General features: G+C 41.5%; 1 protein-coding gene across 8 annotated transcripts in view; it reads left to right on the forward strand.

Moving 5' to 3' along the window:
- SGCD (sarcoglycan delta) overlaps positions 1 to 21702 on the forward strand; it is a 431589-nt gene that overhangs the window by 147415 nt on the left and 262472 nt on the right. The window lies entirely within an intron of this gene.

Consider the following 21702-nt stretch of genomic DNA (forward strand, 5'->3'; position numbering starts at 1 on the left):
CTTTTTTTCCCCTCTGCTGGTGTTACCCATTCCCAGTACTCTGATGGTCTCTACTTGCCTCTAAATGGCCTTTCATGGTTCCCAGTGCCCTTCCAAAAACACCTGGAGCTTCTGCCCTTGTGACATCCAGAGACATTTGCGTCCTGCCATCCTAGGCAATGCTCTCCTTTTTGGGAGCCAAGTGGTGAGCGATGCAGCGTGGATCCTGCTGCTGACTCTTTTATTGGGATTCATCTTCCCTGGGCTTAGCTGTGTATGACTTGGAGTCCAGCCGAAACTACTTGTCTAGGTGTCCTGTACAATGACTGGGTAGAGATGGTTATGGATGCTGCCTATGTTGAACGCCGTCTCTCTTCTTGCTTTTTTTGGGGTAGGACTAATGTACTGGTTGCAGTACTGCAGTTGTTTCAAGTTTGTGAAGAGTCGGAGTCTTTATATCCACCTGACTTGAATGGAAGTAAGGTGTTTTACTGCAATAAAAACCTGAATTTCCCTCAGAGCTATGGGGAGTGAAGACCTTTTCACTGTGGCAAATGAACAGAGTAGACCACTTGTTGTGAAAACCCAATATTGCCCTTTTCTGGGCATTGGGCTCAGGTCTTCAGAGTCCTTTGTCGCGTGAGCCCAGCAGTGCTTCTTTGGAAAGGAGGGCTTCGTTCCTGGGGGTGGCCATGTCTCGAGATGGGTTCCGCGGCGTGGGACGGCTGCGGCGAGCTCCAGGCGTGTGGGAACGAAACGCGACTTCATCATTGCTGGGCTGGTCCATGGGTGTCCTGGTTTCAGCTGGGATAGAATTAACTGTCTTCCTAGTAGCTGGTACAGTGCTATGTTTTGAGTTCAGTATGTGAAGAATGCTGATAACACTGATGTTTTCAGTTGTTGCTCAGTAGTGTTTAGACTATAGTCAAGGATTTTTCAGCTTCTCATGCCCAGCCAGGGCACCTGACCCAAACTGGCCAACAGTGTATTCCATACCATGTGACGTCCCATCTAGTTTAGGAACTAGGAAGGGGGGGGCAGGGATTTTTGGCCGCTCGGGGACGGGCTGGGTGTCGGTCGGCGGGTGGTGAGCAATTGCCCTGCGCATCATTTGTACATTTCAATCCTTTTATTACTACTGCTGTCATTTTGTTAGTGTTATCATTATCATTATTAGTTTCTTCTTTTCTGTTCTATTAAACCGTTCTTATCTCAACCCAGGAGTTTTACTTCTTTTCCTGATTTTCTCCCCCATCCCACTGGGTGGGGGGGGAGTGAGTGAGCGGCTGCGTGGTGCTTGGTTGCTGGCTGGGGTTAAACCACGACAATGGGGAAACAACAACACCAACGGGGTCCCTGCCCTTCCCTCCAGGTGAAGCAGCGTGTAGTTGGCTTTGCCTTCTCTGACACAAAATATAGAGCAAAGCACAGATTCGATTTAAACCAAAAAGTCCATCTTGAAACAAGATCGCTCCACCCAATATTCCCATGGCCTTGCTCATGCAGTATTACAGTATTGTTGTGGTGAGGGGAGGTGCTGTAGTGAAGAACGGAAGAATATAAAGCAAATTGTCTCCATGAAGCAGTTACTGAGGTGGATGAGCCAGATCTGTCTTGTCATGCTTGGTCTGTTTATTGCAATAAGTTTTGCCTGTGACGTTGTTTGCAGGGTAACTTTACATCCCAGCTGATTACTCTCTTTCTTTTCCTAATACCTTGTGTTTGGATAAAAATGCTCTTTTTTCTTCTTTCTTCTTTGGATTATCAGCAAATCACTGTTTCTCTGTTGAGTGATAGGGAAGGTTTTAATTTTCCATGCTGAAAACCACGCAGCAGCTGTTTAAATGAAAAACCTGTTTTGTAAGAAAAACAGAACAAAACAAAAATTACTGGTAGCTAAAAAGTACTCACAGCATCTGTTGTTTAACTGTATCCATGTTGCAATTAACAACAAACTGTAAAAACATACCAGCATTCAGCTCCATTAATGTTATTTCTTTTTTTTTTAAATGGTATTACTTTATTATTCTTTCAAGTGGGTTTTGCAAAAGTACAAAATGATACTAATAATACTTAATAAATGAATATCCAACTTTATAGGCTTATTATAATCTTCTGCGAAGTCTATCAGAGATGTGTAATTTTTCTTGAAGTAAACAAAGAAATTGGTACAAAATTATAGTACTTCCAGGAAAAATGTATATGAGCATTGATTAGTCTCACACCTGTTCAGCCACGTAAAGTTTAATTGCTCATGGTTTGTGTTCGGGAGTGCTTCATATCTCACTCCTGTCATGCTGTTCAGTTTGGGATCTGTGTATTATTGTTTTCATATTTCTCTCTCACAGGTTCCTAGAGAGATCCAGAGGTCTTGGCCAATACGCAGACATATGCTCTTTGAGTTATTACAGTGCAAAATTGTGTCAGCCCCTGAGTTTAGTGTTAAACCTGTTTCAACTCAGTGTAGACTGGCCTAAGGTTGGCTTAAATGGATGAGCGAGGCAGCTCCTTGTGCGTGTCCCAGCCCCCTCGCCCTGCTGCGTGAGAGCACAGTTGCAAGCACCCGGGTCTGACGAGTCTCTGAAGTGCCCACAGAGCCTCTGGCAGTAATTTAGCTAATTAGCTTAAATATAACACCTGAACTGAAATGAACTCCTGAGTGCAGGTAAAAGTCTGGGGCTCCCAGTTTTACACTGCCTGCCAACATCAGTGTGTGCAAGGTCTGACTGACGGTGATTTTTCTAATTTGTAAAGCAGAGTAAGAGGAGGCTCATTCTATGTCTTCCACTTGCGAATGGTTGAAGTGTACAATGTTTATACATGTGTGCAGAAATATCCTCCCTGCATAGATGATGTATCGAATGGAGACACTTAAACTGGTGCTCTGGTTTATGCTGATCATTTGCGGGGTGTGTTCTAATTTCTTTGTTTTTTACCTTTTTTTTTTCTTTTTTTTTTTGTGGTCGGAAGATAACACGTCATGTATATATGTCTCTGGGTTCCGCAGTATTAAGTGTAAGGTCTGTATATAAATGCAGCTAATGAAATTGGGGACCATGTGGCCTCAAACCATTTAAAATAATGGCATGAGCAATCTCACTCCATTACATTTGAGCAGAAGCAGTTCACGCTGAAGTGCTGGTTCCCTGAGGAGCCAGGGAGCCCTGATTGAATCTTACTCGCAAAATGGACAGTGAAGATAAGTTTGTTGCAGGGCAGATGACAGCTCTGACTCAACAGAAACCGCAGTGCTCAGGGGGAGGGTTGCCTCGAGCCTGTAAATACATTTTCCTTTCTTTTTCTTTCACTGCTGTCTTGCAAGCTTTGCAGCAAAGGCATCTGCCCGGCGTTCGTGTTTCCCAAAGGTGCTGCGGTACAGCACCCATCTGCGGTGCCAGTAGCCTTGTGCTGGGTGATGCTGGTCTGCTCTGCTCTTTGGTGCAAAGTCGTTGGGGTTTCACCCTTCCAGCTATATGGTTCAGAACAAAAAGTTTCGTCAGGAGGGTGGTTCTCCGGCGTTAAAAGCTCTGCGCTGTCTTCTGGCATACTTTTATTAGAAAACTAATTTACGTATGTGGGGATTTTCTTGACTACCACGAAGCGCCTTTCTAGCAAGGGGATGGCCAGGCCCTGGCCTGGGCGCTTTAAGCGAGCGAACCTCCTTTTTATCCTACTGTAACGTGTTTCAAAATACAGAAGTTGTTGGGAGACAGTTGACAAATTAGTTTTGACACAGGTTGATGAGCTGATGTGTGTTTTGCTGCAATCTGTCCATCTGGAGCGGTGCCCATCCCTGGCGGGTGTGTTATTTTCTGGAGGAGCCCATCCCCTTGTGACCGCTTGGCAGGCGACGCTTCTTTTCTCACCACCACTGGTCAGTTAGTATCTGGGTGAGAAGACTGAAAATACCCGATGCTCCTGCGCTTGGTTCAAGATTCACTGCAGGTTTTAAGCCTGCTTTCTGTTCCTGCAGAAAAAGCACTTGGGGAGTATTTCGGCACGCTGGGGGAGTCGCTGTGCACCAACCAGCAACGTAATACATCACGGTTCTTGTAGAGGAAAAAATAAAATTACTCCCAACAAAGACCTGTAATATTTGAATAGAAATACATCTGACAAAAGTGCAACTGCATGCGTATCGGGACAGGATAGTACTTGACTGTAATCATGAAGACTGACTAGAAGAAACAAGACTCACAATTAAGTAGAATGCTACAGAAATTGGCTTGCAGGCTGCTGGCCTGTATCGAGAGAAAACAGGACTTCTGCAAGACAAATAGCAGTTCCCAAATGCTTATCTAGCAAAAACACATTGAACAGAAGAAACTTGACTCTTTCCAGTGAATGTTTCATGCTGATGAAAAACTTGGTGACGTCTCCAGTGATGGAAAATAACAGAGGAGAGAGAAAATTGGGAGGGAGAGAGGAGTAGAGTTGGAGATGCAAATCTGGAAGAGATGCAAAGCACCATGCAGCAGCGAGACTGCAGCTTCACCATGAATCCCATCACCCCTCATCTGTCCCGGCGTTGATGTGGGATTAGGGACAAGGACTCGTGTGACATGGGAAGCAGCCGAATGGAGCAGCAAAGTGCGTCCTGCTGGACCCGTGGTCTCCTGGACACAGGGGATCATCCTGCTCTGTTTCATCATCGTTGTTGCTACCTTTGTATTTTCCATGGTGACACAGGGAAAGACAGGCTTAGCCTTCAGAGAAGCTGTGGCTGTTGTTACATATAGTCTTCAGAAAAACCCCTGTATTCTTCCAAGCTCAATCTGAGAGTGCCTTTTACATGCAGCTTTTTCCAGCCTTCCCACAGCTTTACAGGCATATAATAATTTTACCAAAAGAAACATTGTAAATCCAAGGAATTCGGATTTAAGCTTAAGTACGACATAAACCTCAATGAGAAGGTTATTTTGCTGTACAGATCTATCATATGGGGGAAATAATTTATCAGAAGTGTGAAAGGAGGTAGGTGCTTCTCTCTCCCGCATAGCTTAGAAATGTATGGGTGAACTTTTATATGAATGTAATGGTACTTCAGAGTTTCCTGGAATTGGAGTGTGATGGGATTTTCAGGGAATATTGAAAGCCTCCCACTTCTGTGTATTTTCCTGGAAGTGGCATGTGAACAGTGTCCCACAAACATGGGTTGCAGATCCTCGCGTTTCATTGCCAAGCTTGAAGCTTTCAGTCTTGAGATTCACTTTGCAAGTTTGGGGAAGGAAGAAGGAAGGAGAAGGAACACTTAGAAAAACTTTGATATTCTGAACGTAGGTGATGCAGTTTATAGGTTCAGTTAGCCTGGCATGCTCACTGGGGTAAACCCAAAAATCCTTAGATGGCATGTGTTATATGTCGGTGTATGGACACTGTAAAATTTGTATGCCATTTGAAAAATGTGATGTTTTTTAGTGCATAATTGCAAATTATCTTATGCTTTTATAATCAGCTTTGCCAGGGTGAAATGGAGTTAAATTCAGTGAAGTACAATATTTGTCCTAGTGTTAGACAGTTGGTTCATTTAATGACAGCTGCAATGAAGAGCTCGTTTCTCTTCTCAATTTGTTTCCAGTTAGTTTGTTTTGCCTTTGAAGATATGATGGCTGCTGGTTTGGGGGATCACTTAGTATTCCCGTCCGGTGAGAGGCATGGCGAAATACTGGGTAATACAAAGACTCTTGAAGCTGTGATTCACCCTCTCAGATCATATTAGGATTTGGATTTCAGTTGTGTTGAGGACAAGAATTATGCGTAAAATACATTTCTGAACTGTTTGTAAGTTTGGTGTGGCTTGGATCTGAGCTCTTGGTTCAAACTACTTGAACTGCAGGCTAATAACTTCTAAAGGGATGGAAATATAGTCCAGTACCCATATAAATTGCTACTGTCAGTCTGAACATTTGTAATATTTAGCACACCTTGACAGCGAATGCACTTTGGCATTGTTAAGACTGAAAAAAATCAGTTTTTCTGTGTTTGAGAGCAACTCCTTCTCTCAACTGGGCAGGTAATCTTGATTTAAAAAAAAAAAGGGGGAGGTTAGTGGTGGAAATGCCACCCAACCCCATGCAGTTAAATATTAAGCCTAGATCAAATCCTGAGGCTTTCACCTTTTCTATTTGTGTGTTAGGGTTTCATTTTGACCTGATGGAATGGGCATAAATCAGGGCAGCAGTTGCCCATCACTGTCTTTCGGGTGGACTTGCCTTTCAGGCTGTCCATCGTGTTTTGTGGTTTCCTCCTGTTTTCCTCCTGTTTCACACTGCTTGGTTTCCGATCTTCCCTCCATCCTTCCATTGCAAGCTTCTACTTTATTTTAATCTCCTTGACAGGACCCTCTTATCTGTTCTTAGCAAGCTCCATTTAACCTCGTCTGCCTTGAGCAGATATTTATTTCTACCTTCTGATTTCTCCCCAGTGCATGCTCCGAGCAGGCCCCTCTCTCCCATCGAAATGTAATATTTCAGTAATTTTAGACTCTTGCATTTAGGGTTTCTGTTCTCCTGGAAGTATGAAACCTGGAGCCGACCATGGGTGGGAAGCTGTGCTGTTTCTCGATCCTCCACATCCAGTCCTGGCCTCTACCAGTCTGAGACCTCCTCCTTTGCCTTTCTTCTAGCACAAAAAAACGCAAATCTGGGGTTTTTTTTGTTTCTTTATTTTTATGTCACAGGAAGAGGAACTGAATGACATGTTGGTGCTGAAAGTTTCCGGGTAAGAAATTTCCCTGTGTAATAGAGCATCTCCCCCAGGGACTAAGGACTGTCCCTCTGATTGACAGTTTAATCTCAGTGGGATTAGACTCCTTGCTGTATACAGCAGAGAACAAGAGGTATCCCGCTAAATGTGAGTTTGGTCTCTCGGAGATTACGGTGGATGTGAAGGAGCAGCTCCCCTCACCCTGCAAATTCTCTCGTCAGGTTAGAGGGTTTGTTTTTAAAATTATTTGAGGACTGAAATATTTCCACTTAGCTGGAAGAGAAGAGCTTTTTACCCACCTCAGGCATATTCTTTTCAAAAGCCTCTTTTGTCAAAGCGTGACTTGGCTCTTACATTGGTGAGTCTTTGTTTTTATTTTATTTTATAGACTCTTACCTGTGTTGGCCAGGGTTTGCAGAGGAGCAGGGGGCAGGGAGCAGGCGCAGGAGCTGCCCTTTGCAGTTGGCAGCGTGCTCGGGGGCTGGCTGCAGCGTCCTGCATCCTACTGAATTTGCCCCTCTCGTTTCAAAGACCGGGCTGGCCACTGGCTCCATGCGAGTGATAGGAAATGATTTTTTAGAAATGAATTATTGAAGGGCTGGTGGCCAGCAGCCTCTGTCTGGAGCCTCTCTTTTGGAGCATGTGAAGATTTATGAGTGGATCTTAGTAAGTGCTGAAACAGATTGTTCAGTGGCGGTCCAGCTGACTTCACTGCACATGTAAGCATCTGAGTTTAGGATCTTTTTCAGCAACTGAAACGTATTCCTGGGGGAACTTGAAGTGGTCAAATGTTGGGCTTTTTTTTTTTTTTTTAAGCTTCCTCAAGTCCCACATACTGAAAAGGATATATGAAATTAGAGCATTCACATTTTCTTTCATTATTTTTTCAACATATATGAGAAGGAAGAGACTGTTTAGTTTCCTTTTCTCTTCTCCCTTGTGGCTGAATGCTTCATAGCAAAGCATTGCACTTGCTTTTCTAATTCTCCCCATTTGACATACGCCTTTGAATTATAATTTCCATCCTTTCCTGGTAAATACAGAATTTTCTTTTCAGAAAGCATTTAAATGCTATTTTAAAATAAAATTGAATTTCCATCTTCATGTAATTAAATTGTGTGAAGTCAGAAGGAAATTGGAGAGGAAATATGAATGTGGCATGTTATTTCCTGTTTTATTCCTTGTAGGTATTTGAAAACCAAAACCCCAAAGAAAATACCACTGGAAAGGAAGCTGTAGTGTCTGATGCAGCAAGGGATAAAGACTTTAATCTCCAATATAAACGAAGGAGACTTATTTTTTCCTCTATCAACACCAAGAGGTCACTCTGAGAACCTGGCACTGGAGTTGCCTTGTGTGGTATAGATTTTGAAATTGCAGTGCGATTCCTCACTTTTTAATAAGCAGAAAATTGCACAAGAACTTTGACAAATTCGAATCACTATCCAGTGACCTACCTAGGGGTGAAAAAGGAGGAAAAACCCATGAGAGTAGGATGATTAATTGGATAAAACATTATATTGTGGAAAAAACCCAATGTGGAGTCCTGTTTAAAGCATGTCTCCACTGGTAGCGTCCACACTTTTTTTTATTTATTGTGTTTAAGACCACTGTAATCTATCAAAAGGTATATAATGGTCTGCTCTTCACTTCTAGGTGTATCCTAGTAGCTGTTTTCCTTCTTTGTTAACATAAATATTAGCTATGAGGAAGCAACTGTGGTTTAAATTTCTCTTCATTCCAGACAAAGTATGTAATTAGCTTAAGTTTATCCTTTCCTAAGGGAGAAATACTGCAGTTGGTCTTTTGTTTCCCTTCCTCATTACCTGGTGTTTGGCCAGAACGGCATGCTGTGTGGCCCAACAGCAGTGGGATGTTTTGCATGTATGATATTCTGCATATTCAGAGTTGGCTAGAAATAATACCAAACTTTTGCCTGAATGTGACTAGAATAATAGGCAAGTGTGCCAGTTTAAAACATCCGTGTTCATGTTATGAATGTGAGCTTTCCATTTCTCTACTATCTCCCCCGCAAAAATCCCAACCAGCCAACCAAAAAAAGTCTTTATTTGTTTTTCAGCAGAACAAGCTGGCTGAGGTGTGCTGGGTCAGCACACAAGCATATTCCTTCCATGCAGCACAGGGACTGACTCTCTGTCCTGATTTTGGGTGACTTTTAAGATACCTGCATGTTTTGGGTTTCATTGCATCTTTTTTTCCTTACCTAGCCCTTGTCCTTCTAGCCTGAAAAATGTAGATTATTAAATAGAGTTTCAGTGCTCTGTTGTGTTTGCCTGTGTAAGGTGTAAATTACATCAGGATTGGGCTCTGAGTGAAGATTAGATCCTGTTAGGCATGTGATTTGAGCACGTTTTATCCACATGAAAACATACAAAATAGTCTTGAACTTGTAGAAAAAAATGAGCTTCCTGCAATTCAAATAATAGTGGGTACTTACTGTATCATATCTGTTCCCAATTTTATTCAAATAACTGTTTCTCATTGCTGTTTTTTGTTGTTTTGGTGACATAATGGCATAGTTAGGAGTTGTAATTTGCAGCATTTTCTTTCAGATCAAACTATACAAAGATGTCTTGGATGTTTCGCTGTACTGTTTCAAGGTAGCTTTGACAGCGTCCACCGTGATGCTGGTGGGAGGCTGGGTAGGAGCCCGGGACAGAAATGGAGAGGAGAGGGAGGGGTGGTTCGGAAGAATGCAAAACAATGGAGTACTTGGCAGCCTAGGGAATACGAAGGTCTACATGTTGCTCTGCTTCACCGAAAAATAAGCTATGCTGTAAAATAGAAAGATTAATTTAAAAGTGCTTTGACAAATTAGAAAATTGATTTTAAAAATAGGGGGAAATTTTTTTTTGGGGGGGGAAAGTGTTGATTGTGTTCAGTTCCTCATCAAAAGTGTGAAATGAAATGAGCAGTGGCACACCGCCAGGTTTGTAATAGTTATTTTCCTTTTCAGTCCTCTTTAGGACCAAATCAACAAAACACTCATGTACTTGTTCTCCAGCTTTAGCCCAAGCTGGCTACGCCTTTCAGTAGACTCAAGAGAAAGTTAAATATATTCCTGGGCCTTTATTCAGCAGTTTAATATGCTTTTTCTTTATTTAATTTAATTTTATTTTTTCCCTGTTTGGTCCAGGACAGACTTTTCCAGGCTATTCTGCTGTTCTCAATCAGTTTTTTCTTGTCTTAATGTCCTGAAGTCTATAGTACTAGGGAAGTGCTGTATCCCGGGGGTACGTGGGTTCACTTTCCAAACGCAGCAGTGGCCAGCATTGGGAGAAGCCGTGCGTAGGCATGGAATAAAGCTGCATACATCTACTGCTGTTCTTTTCTTTCACACAAACTTATCTTTCTAGCCAAAACATTTCTGTATGCAGCATCGCTGCCTGCCTTGACCATTACCAGCACGTAATTCTGGGAGCGTATAGGCACTTGTGGTCCACCAGCCCCAAAGAGCTGTGGATTTTCTCTCCTCTTCTTTATTGCCAGATATCCCTGTATCAGAGAAATTCTTTTAATTCTTAAATAAACATATTTAATGATTAAATAAATCAGTGTAACCCATTTTCTTTCTTTGAGCATCCCGAGGTGCATAAGTGGACTCCGGGTAACACTGGGTAAAGCCACACATGCACACACAGAAGTTCTTTTATTGGGGAACTGGAGACAAGTGAAATGTGCTGCTCATAGCATCGTGCCTTGAGCCGAATGGGCATAGAAAGGGAATTAAAGACTGTTCCTTCCCTGTGAACCTGTCCTGAGCAGGGCAGGGAGCGACGGTGCTTCTTGGAAACTCTCACTCTGGGCTTGTCTTTGACTGGCTGATGTACTGGCTGAAGATCTGCTCTTTAATTCTGTTTTACAGGTTGGTTATCGGTATAAGGCCTGGGAAAGTGTGGCTCGTAAAAGCTATCTGAAAAAATGACATAACCATGATTTGCGTGATTCTCTACCTCCCAGGGATTTGTGAGAATGTATGTGTTAAGGATGATGAAGTGTTTATGGATACTACATTAATGGGGCCAAATAAGACTCTTCAGATAGTGAGGTGGTAACGTGCTGGGAACGGTGGGCGGAAAGTGACTATTTAGAATTTTTTTTTTAGGTAGCAGAAATTTGCATGTAGGAGGTTTGTACTCGCACAACGAGGTCAAAATCGCTGTCCCTCTCACCTGCCTAAATTGTTCCTGTGTAAGGCAAGTGAAGCAGAGGAAAATGGCTTCTTCAGCTCTACCCTGTTTCTCTATCTCCGGGTAAAATAAAGCACCGGAGGATGCCGACTGCCTCGTGCAGCCACTCATTCCCCCACCAGCCACCTCGGCAGTGCGGAGGAGCCAATCTTTCTCCGTGAGAAATCTGAGTGTTAATAATTTCTGGCAAGTGTTACGCTGAAGCAGACAATTTTGTAACGCCAGCCAGGCGTGTTGAGGGGTTACGCTGGACAGTGCAAGGAAAACACTTCATTCATGTTTGAATTCCTCACCTCTTCGCAGCCTCCCGGGGCGGCAGGGCGAGCCAGGGCAGATGGGTTTCACGTGGCTGCTTTCCCCTGGAAATGCCTCCAGCGATGGTCTGGTACGTGGCAGTGGCTGCTTATTTCTCTGAGAATGCCCCCTGGGTTGTGGTTTTTTTTCTTGTTTGTTTTTTTTTCTTTTTTTAAAGGGTGTGAAAGTTGTAAAGATAACCAGCCTTAATTGTGCCTCATGATGGGGTATCTGGTCCCCTAATGTCACTAGGTGGATGTGAAGTGTAGGCTAGGTGTATTCAACTGGGCGTATTGAACATGTTTGTTTGCTAAATGTAAGCCTAGTTAGTTATTTTTTATTAGTTATATTTGAAATGAGAACTCCTACCTCTCCCCTGCCCCTCCGTATTTCTAACTACCCTTTTTCTTCACAACATTTTTAAGCTGTTTTGCAAATGGATGTTGGAAATTGGATTGACTGGGAAAAAAACTGAGTTATGATAAAGGAAAAGTGTTAACTGTGTTTTCAGTACTGTTTTATTTAAAAGTCATCGGGGAGGGGAAAAACAAGGTGGGCTAAAAATGCCAGCATTTCCTCATGGTATTTTTCAGTTTAGAAAAAAATGCGTGTTTTATAACGAAGTCTCACTTGAAATTACTGGCGCTTGCCTGATCCCCAGGGGGATTTCTTGAGTATGGTTGCCCATGCCACATACGGATCTTTCCTCCCTGGCAGACATGAGATGTGTGAGAAATTAGTATATCTGTGCCATGAGAATATTATTAACTATATTGCTTGGATCTAGGAAGACCTTTTCCTGTTCTTTAGGGATGACATCTTAGGGATATACCCTATTGATTTACCTCTTAAGTCTAAGCTACCCTGGGGTAAGCATGTGTGTGTGGGCTCTGGGATAACAAGCTGATGTATCCCAGTTAATCCACGGTATCTCCTCATGGGTAAATACAAGGTAATTCAAGGCTGCTTAATTTAGGGTTATGAAAATATTTGTAATCAAAAATATATTTTTAATATCAATGCAGTTTTTCTAGGCCAACTAGCTCCAAGGGTTTATGGAACTGTTTTAGATCTCCATTGCATTGCATAAGTAGGATATAAACACCCAATGAAGTGTCTTTTAGTCTTTATGTTCCCAATGCAAGGGATATTTTTGTAATAGCTGTTCTTGAAAATTGTTGAATAGTTCTATTTTTAAATATAATGTATTCCATGCAAGAAGAGATCAACATAGTGCTGTTCAATGCTGTGTAAATATTTGTATATAAATAGAATAGTGTTTTTAAACAAATAACTCTGAGGAGAGTAGATTTTCTTTGTGCAAAGATTGTGCACATAATAGTTTTCACCTACCAGTTCAGCAATGCATTCACATTGTAATTTTATTTGGACAGCACTGTATTCCTACAAGGCGACAATGGCAGAGGAAGCAGTCAGCATTTCTCACTGTTGTGAAAACAACAATTTAAATAGTCAAAGGTATTTTGCTAGTGACACTTTCTCTGTCTTCCCTTTCTTTTCTGATGGATCCGTGATTGATATTATTGTCCAGTTTGCAGAAGGACAGTGTCTGGCAATTCACGCTTCACTAAGAGGTTTCTAATGAAGTTAGAAAGACTGTAAAGTGAGATCAAATTTCACCAAGAAAATTAATATTCTTTCACAGCTAAATTAATTTTTTTTAAATAATGAGATGTCTAGATGCACTGTACTCTAAAATGGATGACCTTCAGAAATCTAGAATGAATTAGCATTTGTATGCAATACGATACTTAATTTTTATTTCCCTCTTTTTATTTAGAACAAAAGTGAAAGTGACACATTGCTGTAATATTTCCAGATTATTGCATTATTCTTATGAGGTGGTAGGGTGCTTCATATTTCCCCTGGCAGTTCTGAATAACCATTGTTAATGACTTAAATGAGAAATAATTTTTTCCTTAAAGGCTGTAGAAGTAGATCTGTGCATCAGAGGCACTTTTTGAGTGCAGTATCCAGCTTTCCGCACAAAGTTCCCCCATGTCCAAGCAGGATCATACAAATGATTGATGCCTGGGCTGAGTTGTTTAGCTTTCTTAATTCTCTTCCTCCCTATAATTTCCTTTTGCTCTCACCTTATGTCATATAAGGTGGTAGGGAAACAGCTGTCCTAGGATCTAATACGAGATATTTTGTCAACATATGGTAGTAGTCTTAACTAGGGTATGCTTTGAATACCAATGGCTTTTCCTGCTGCTGCTGCGGAATACAGGTGGTAGGGATGGCTGCCAGGCAAACACCGCACGCTGCTTGAGAGGCACAGCGGAGCATATCCCAAATGCAAAATCCATTTGCCGGGATGTTTCTCCTACTCTAAACCAAGCTGATTTTTAAATTTTTTTATTTCTTTTAATTGGTATTAAAGAACAACTGTTAATACTGAAAATCAGGTCTTTGATTTGATTTCAAAGCTTATAAGCTTTGAAACAATTCACATCCTGAAAATAAAGTGGGAGCCTAAGCTGGTTGGTAGATCAAAGCCCAGCAGTGTCTGGGCACGTGGGCTGCTGACTCCGGTGAGCGGCTGCGGAGCCGAGCGGCAGAGCCGGCAGGACACGCGCGGAGGCACGCAGCTCTCGTGGGCTGGTTGCAAATGAAGCGGGTTATTGTTTAGGTAGCGAGTCCCAGGATGCTGCTGTGGCATTTCTTCTCAAATCCTGGGGTGCGGCATGATAATGCATCTGTTTGAGGTATGGAAGGAATTTACATGAATATCCGAACAAATCAGCTGTTTGAAGAACATTTAAATGAGGAAAAGAAAGAGGAGTGTCTGAGTTGAGACATGACTGAAGGTTGGTAAGGAAGGGACAAAGGATCATTGAGGAGCTTAAGGATGGGACAAGTGAAAATTTCAATAAAGCCCCAAATTCATTTTTTTGTTTTGCTGGTATTCAAATACCCCACTTTTTGACCAGTAATGACCTTGGGTTTAGTTAACTGGAGCCAGCTGTTGTTTCGTGGACTCAGCAATTCACCTTTCCCCGGTTGATTCCTCTCACACAGCTTGAGCGGAGCAAACAGCTCCAGTGCGGCTCTTCTGGGACTTGGACATGAAAGTTGCTTTGTTTCCCTACAAGATTTAAATGCTGCCTTCAGATACACACGCGTGACTTCTTGCTGAAGTTCCTGCTCCTGCAGTTCCTCGCTAGTAGAAATCCATACAGATTCATTACCTTCAGCGGGGTGACGTAATTAGTAGGAGCTCAGATCTAGCCCTTAAGGGGTTCTTAAAATTTTAGGCTCATTTGAGTATAACTTCCAAGCCAATGACAGATAAAATTAAAATCCTGCTTTAGGAAGTGCGGAGTGGCTATTTTTGTTCGTTTTATTCCTATATTCCTGTAATCCCATTGTGCATGAGTAAGCATATCAGAATGAATCCCACAATGTTGATCATTTCTGGAAAGGGATGCTGTAAGTTGGCTAAGAGAAAATATGGAATTATTAAGTAGTTTTCTAAATACATTGCATCTCAGAATAAAATTAATAGAGTGGCAGACACGATTGTTAGAGGCTAAAACCTGAGATTTGTGGATGGAATAGAAATTGGTTTTGCGTAGAAGAACAGCACGAGTCTATGAAATGCTTCTGTTCAATAAGCCCCTCACTGAAGCCACCAGAATTGGTTTTCCTTTGTATGGGAATGCTTCGTTATCTTGCACTGAATTTTTCACCAGAAAGAACCTAAATTTTGTCTCAAGCATGATGCTCAGAAAAGCCTTCTAATTTGTAAAGGCAAGCCCATGAAAGACTCTGATGTTTTTGTATATTATTTTAAAGATGGGCATAAATAACCTATAAAAGGCATGTGTAACAGGCTACAGATGATGTTGGGGATGGAGGGTTTTGACCTGTCTATATAATAATATATTTGGCTGTAATTAACTAAATCAAGCTCGTAACTGGGCATTAAGACACTGGATGTGTTTTAGTGCCTACTGGATTTGCCATTTTGTTGGTCATATATTCTGTGGTACCTTGGGACTGTTGCTGGTTTGCTCACATATTAGTGCATAAGTTCCATTCTCCCTGTCCTTTAACCTTATTTAGAAACATCAAATTTTTAACGAGAGAACCTGGCAAGATGGTGTGTGATGTTTAGAACCACTCCTGGTTCTACTGGAAATCTCGGCTGCCTGGCAAAGGTGCTGTTGTAAAAACAGCCAAAAGGTTACCTGGAATTAATTTACTTCCAAGGTTTGAGGTGAAGAAGAATTTTTTCTCTATATCAGAGGCAAGAACTGTTTTCAGGTTTCTTCTTGTTTTTCTTTTCCACATAGGACCTGCTGCCCTTCTAGGATCATCTGGGCATTTTCATCCGAATTCCTTCCTTCCTTCTGCTGATGTCTGTTGTTTTCTTCATGGAAACCTTTCTGGTTCAGGCCTGGGTTCTTGGTGCTAATTTGTAATTCTCCGTTGGGAGTGTTGTGTAGTTGGGAAGTGGGGGAGATGCCGTGGCTGTTCTGGGACGGTGGGACTGAACGTTGCTGCTTTGCAGGGGCCAGTCCTGGGTTCCTGCGATTACCACTAAACGTGGAAGTCGCAGCTGACAGCTACGTCATTTTAAAAGCATGACTCTCTCCTATCCCCTTGCCACGAACTGTTCCTATTCAGGGTACTTTACGTGCTGGTGTAATTATATCAAAGAGTAGGAATTTGATGGTAGGAATAGCATCTGTAGATTTTTATTTGTTTAATGGCAGGAATGCTGGAAAGGCTTGGCAGTGCCATGTTAATCATCATATACATTTAATAAAAGTGGTTGTATGCTATGTGTCAACTGAATATTGGAATCATATTATTGAATATGGATCTGTGCATGGCTGCTAGCTGTGCTTTTGATCAATTCATATGATACAGCACTCAATTGTATTAAATTTAGGTTAATTTAACAATTAATCTTCACTTAATTAGGACTGCAGTTTTGGCAACCTCCCATTTAGTGATTACTGTAGGATCTTAGAAGCAGTCAAGCCAAATTGTGATTTTAATATTTTAATTTCTTTTATTTTTATTGCTTTTTGAGAGGATATGTTTAAGGGAAGCACCTTTTAAGGTAAAAGCTGGAGAAACCATTTAAAGTGTATGTAGCTGAAATAATTGCCCTGAACAGCTGATCTGGCTTTGAAAGCGTTGTGCTGCACTACAGGTGCATAAATATCTATAGTTTCAGTTCTTGAAACTTACTGTTTATGGAGACTGTATGGCAAACAAGCCCGTTCATACTGCTTAGAGAGTAAGTGCAGAGCTACAGAGGAGAAGAAAGCTTTATTAATCCCATCTCTGGTCCTTCAGCCTAATTGATTTTTGGCATGGCTACTGGAAAACCACTGGCTTTTTCTCAGTTGAATGTTCCTTTTTCTGAAGTGCTACAGAGAGCACTGAAAGTGCAAGCTGCTTTTATTTTATTTTATTTTATTTTTTGTCAGAAGCTAAGGCTGAAACTCTATGGGAGGAATTTAGTGAACATTAAGAAACAGTCATTTAAATTATGGAGAAAAGGCAATAAATCACTGTGCTTGGTACTCATTCTGAACTTCATCTCATTTAAAGACTTTTTTCCGTGTTGACAGAATTAAAATATTAATTTGGTTTTCAATGAATCTCTTTCAGCTGCACTTTATGTTTCTGCCTGAGGTTTTTATAGATTTTGTCACTTTAAAAAATGTATTACTAAGGGCAGGGTTTTAATTATCTGATTTCCTTTTCCATTTAAACTTCCAGACTGAATTTCATCTAAAGATCATATCTGCCACATATTTGATTATTGGATGTAGATCAATCATCTGGAGATAACTGTATCCTCTGTCACATACGTTGGAGAATGAAGCTCAGAAATTAGTATCTGCTGTTACTCATTTTGAGTTATCCCGTTCGGATGCAGTACAGCTCACGTGAGCAAATCTGCCCTGGATGCACCACTGCTCCTGCAAGGTGGTCATGGAGCTGGGCTGGGAAAGGAGAGTGGCTTGAGGCAAAATTAACTCCATTAAAGTTAAAAAAAAATAAATATGGTAAAATATTTGCAGATCTTAAATCTCCAAAAATAAGTGCATGTGCCAGAGTCATACTGCATTGTGATAATACAGGGATGGTTTTAGGAAAGGAAGCAGGATGATCCTTCTCAAAGACCTTGCCCAAGGAGTCCCTCAGGCAATACACTGTGTCTATATTTACTTGTAAACTGGACAATCTCTACCTTTCCAGCACAGTCAAAAAAGTAACAAAGGAGCCTCTTTGGTATGGTTTCGCCATGCGGAGCGTGGGCAGCCCTTTGGTCTTGTTCAGCCAGGAGTAGTCTCTTGCTTTGTAGAAACCGGACATCTCTTCAGCTGGTGCCGCTTCTTCTAGTCTTCCCAATAATTAAATTATTCCTTAAACATTGATTGTGACTTCAGTTGCTAAAGAAATCAGGTTCCTCTCCATTGCAGACAAATGCAATGTCTCCACAAAGGAAATGCACCTGCAGCATGCTACAGAAATGATTGCAAACTGATGATTCATTAATTGTCTTCAAGTTCTAGGCTTGTTTATGCTATTTTAATGGCCTGCAAGGCTTTTTATTCCAGCATACATAGAAAATGAAGTATTGCCAGTTGCATGTGATGTAACAGTTGTTGGTGATCTTGCGTCTGCTGCATCTGATGTCAGAGGCAGGCAGAGTCTGTGGAAATGGGACATGGGGGGGAAAGAGATGAGATGTAGGACAACGAGCCATTTTTAGCTTCGTAAGATACACTAACTGTAAAGATTTCAATCTCAGCAGGCTGCTCTGCTTTGGAGGATCGTGTGTGGTCTGGGTGCACACCCAGGTCTGAAATACAGAGTTGGCTTCTGTATCGCTGACACTAATTCCACTCGTTATGAGAGCTTCTTAATTAGGCCTGTTCCGCAGGACCACTTACTCTCCACTTATATAATGAATTTTCTGTAAGTAAAAGTGTTGTACAATAATTGTGATGCATGATGGGCGTGTTTAGATAGCCCTCCTATTATTTTAGGAAGTGTGGTACTTCAAAGAAAACTTATCCCAAGGTGTCCCTTAAACTTTTCTTTTGTATTACCCTCTGGGTTACTCTCCTATCTCCTTCCTTTGATATGTTAATTCAGTCATTTTCCCTATCAGGACTCATTGCTCCTACTTTTTTCTTCTTTTTTTTAAAAATGTAATTTAATTTTGTGGAGAGTTAATGCTTATCAGTCTTGTTTTACTATTTGAGAATTTCTGTAACCAGTTTTTCTTCTTTGAAATGAAAGTCTACGTACTTTCCTGACTGACTTCTATTGTGTTTACTAATACATTATGTTACTGTTTTTTAACAGTTCTTCCTTATTATTGTTTATTCTTCTAAAACCAGCAGCACTGATTTTACTTGGTTTTAGTTTGAGCTGTTTGGGTCTTAAAATGCTTTAGTGTAATTCAGAAACACATATATCAAAGCTCGTGACCGGGAGGTTTTGTCATGTTCTCATCTAGGCACAAATTTGTTAACTTTGAAACTTTAACCAAGATTAGTCAAATCTACCCCCAATTCATGAGAACTTTACTCTTGCGGAAAACAAGCGCTTGTTGGAAGTGAAGCATGGTCACAAATGAAGCCTCTGGCATTAGGTGCTTCTGTCGCTTGGCTGAAAGCATCACCTCTCAGGTTTCACCAAAACTTGTACAGCATATGAGATCTGACTTATTTTTCATCAGCTATACAGCAAATGATTATGAATTAATTTACAACTCATTATTTAAGCCCTTTGAGTGATAGTTTTAGATATCTATCTACTGTTGTTGTAAGAATTAGCTCTCCAGCTCTGCCACCTGCGCACAGCCTGGGTGATGCTTGATTCTGCAGGGCTGGGGTTGCCTTATAATGAGTTGTAAAAATCTAATTCTTTATCCCTTTCTTACTCAGCATAAAGCTGATAAAACAGTTTTGTCATTTGTGCTTCAAATTTAGCAAAAGTCATATGGTTTAGCAGGAGCTTAATTATATTTGCTGTAGAGTTCAGACAGCTCTTTCAGGTTTTTTTCCCCCCCTCATGCTACTGCAGAAACACGCTGGCAGTACAGCTGAAAATATCACTGCTCCATTCCTCCCCAGCAGACGGTGGTGCCCTTATAATTCCGATGGTGCCGATGCACTAATATAGCAGATCTTCAGCGACCAAAGAAGAGGGGAGGAGGGAAAGCCCAGATTTAGAGGTTCATTGACATGTGGTCCTTCATGTCACTGCAATGATCTCAGTGAGATGCTGCTATCAGGAGACTCAGGGGGTTTGTGTAGTCACGGTGGTGACTGAAGCATGGCGTAGAGGTGGTGGGTTTCAAATCTGCTTTAGCGGGTACCAGTACCAGTCTGTCCATCAGCAGGGAGTCACATCCCTTGGTTCTCTGTGGGCCTGCTTTCACGGTATTAGTGGGGTTTGCCTTCCTCTCTCTGATACTGATGTATTTAACAGTATTTTTCAGCTTGTTAAAAGTGTACTGTGTCTTTGCCTCTGGGCACTTGAATAGCAATTAACAGTATCAGTATGTAATGAGGTGCTCTATATAGGTTGAAAGAGAAAGTCCTTCTTTTTCTCTTATGTGTCTAGTGAACATCAAATGAAATTCAAACCTCTTGGGTTACTGGCTTTTTTCCTATCCTTGTGCTTTGTGTTGGTGTGAGTGAATCTTGGTGTCCCGGGATTATCACTCATGCTGATGGAATTGGGTGTCTGGCCCATCGGCGCTGAAATTCTCCGCTGAATATGTCTTTGTATGGCTGGCTCCCCATCAGAAGCCAAAGTTGGACAAGGCCTGAACGTTGGGGATATCTCGACCTTGCAGAACCACATCTTTTTCGGCTGGAGCTAGATCCAGGAGCCAGCTGTACTCAAAGGCACAGGAAGTTTGCATCTGGAGATGGATTTCAAGTCTTATCTCTGCTTGATTTTCCCTGACTCCTCTGTGAACTACCCTGTACTACTGTGCGGTTGCTCTGACAGGCAAGACAGAGATTTTGTAATTAGGAGCCTTCCATCATATGGTGTCCCTGCTGCGTTTCATCGCCAGCTGTCTTCCCGGAGCTGAGGAAGCTTTGCTTTTACCATGCTTCACACAGCATTAAACTGTGTAGAAAAGGCTAAATATTGTAGGCCAGATGCTGCTTTCCCTTTGCCTTTTATCAGCCTGGAGAGTAATTTCACTCCTGGGATGGCACTTTGCTCATGTTAACTGGTGCATGACTGCAAGAGGCTCCTGTTCCCTCTCAGTCCTCCTGGTCCTCTGGCACACAGAGGATTGTTTGCAGAGGATTATTTCCATAGCAGGCTGATTGTGTGTGACCACCTTTCCTTTTCCATTTTGGGGTGTTTTGATGGATTTCACTCCAGCTGCAGCACAAGGCAGGCAGAACATGTAGTGGGTTTCTTTTTATTCCCCCCCCCCCTTTTTTTTTTTTTTTAAGGAATCCTTAAAATTGAAATGACAATGAGATCTTTTATCACCAATGTGTACTTTGACTGGAGCTAACCTCTCTAGATATTTATCTAATAAAACTGAAGTTTTCTGCAGAATCCACAACACCAAGAGGCATTCTTTGAAGATGAACTCCTCCTACCACTTTCCTTCTCCATTTCTATTTGGAGATGCTCCTTACCCTGCTTTTATCCTGCGAGGGAGGAATTTTCTGAGCCTGAAATGAAGAAGCAGCCCCTGAGGGGACTTTAATACAGAGAGGTTACAACTCAGACAATAATTTGGGTCAATTTAAATGGCATGTGGGTGTGGGTTTAAATAAATAGCTTTAACCTTTAGCTTACTGATGGAACTGAAAATAGATACAGGGTTGGGTACATTGGAAGAAATGTGTACCATTGCTGCCAGCATTACTTTGAATAAATAGATCACTCTTCAGGGCTGTCAAGCCAGCACCTTCACCAGTAAGAGGAAATAAGATTTTTTTTCTTTCTTTTTTTAACCACCAGCCAAGTCTAAAAGAAGCTCTTAACCTTTTTTTTTGATGGCTTTGCATTCACAAGCCTGTACTTTGCAATTTGCTTCTATCAGCTGGACTTTTAATAATATTCATAGATCTTCATGGTTATGTACACCTGTATGTAGACTCTCCCTAACCAGTTATAATCCTAAAGGCAAGAATTAGAGCATGTGTTGATTATTACTGAACGTTATTACTTTGTTTCAGCTAGAAAGTCTGTGAACTGTTGTTTTTTTTTCCCCATTATTTGTCACTCAAGAACTAGAGGAGAGCTCATGAAATTATTTGCTGAGTTTACAGGCCAAGAGGCAGTGAATATGCTTTAGCTTAATAGTAGTCCTCTCCAGTCTGATCCCTGTCACTGCTGTTGCCCAGATAGTAGATGTGGAGTAGTTATGAGCTCCTGCAGCTTGCATCTACTGGAGGAGAGTAGAATTACCAGCAGAACTCTTATGCTAGCATACAAACATATATCTGGAGGAGAAATATGAACTTCATCA

This window comes from Buteo buteo, chromosome 24, assembly GCF_964188355.1.
Source record: "Buteo buteo chromosome 24, bButBut1.hap1.1, whole genome shotgun sequence".
Taxonomy (NCBI): Eukaryota; Metazoa; Chordata; class Aves; order Accipitriformes; family Accipitridae; genus Buteo; species Buteo buteo.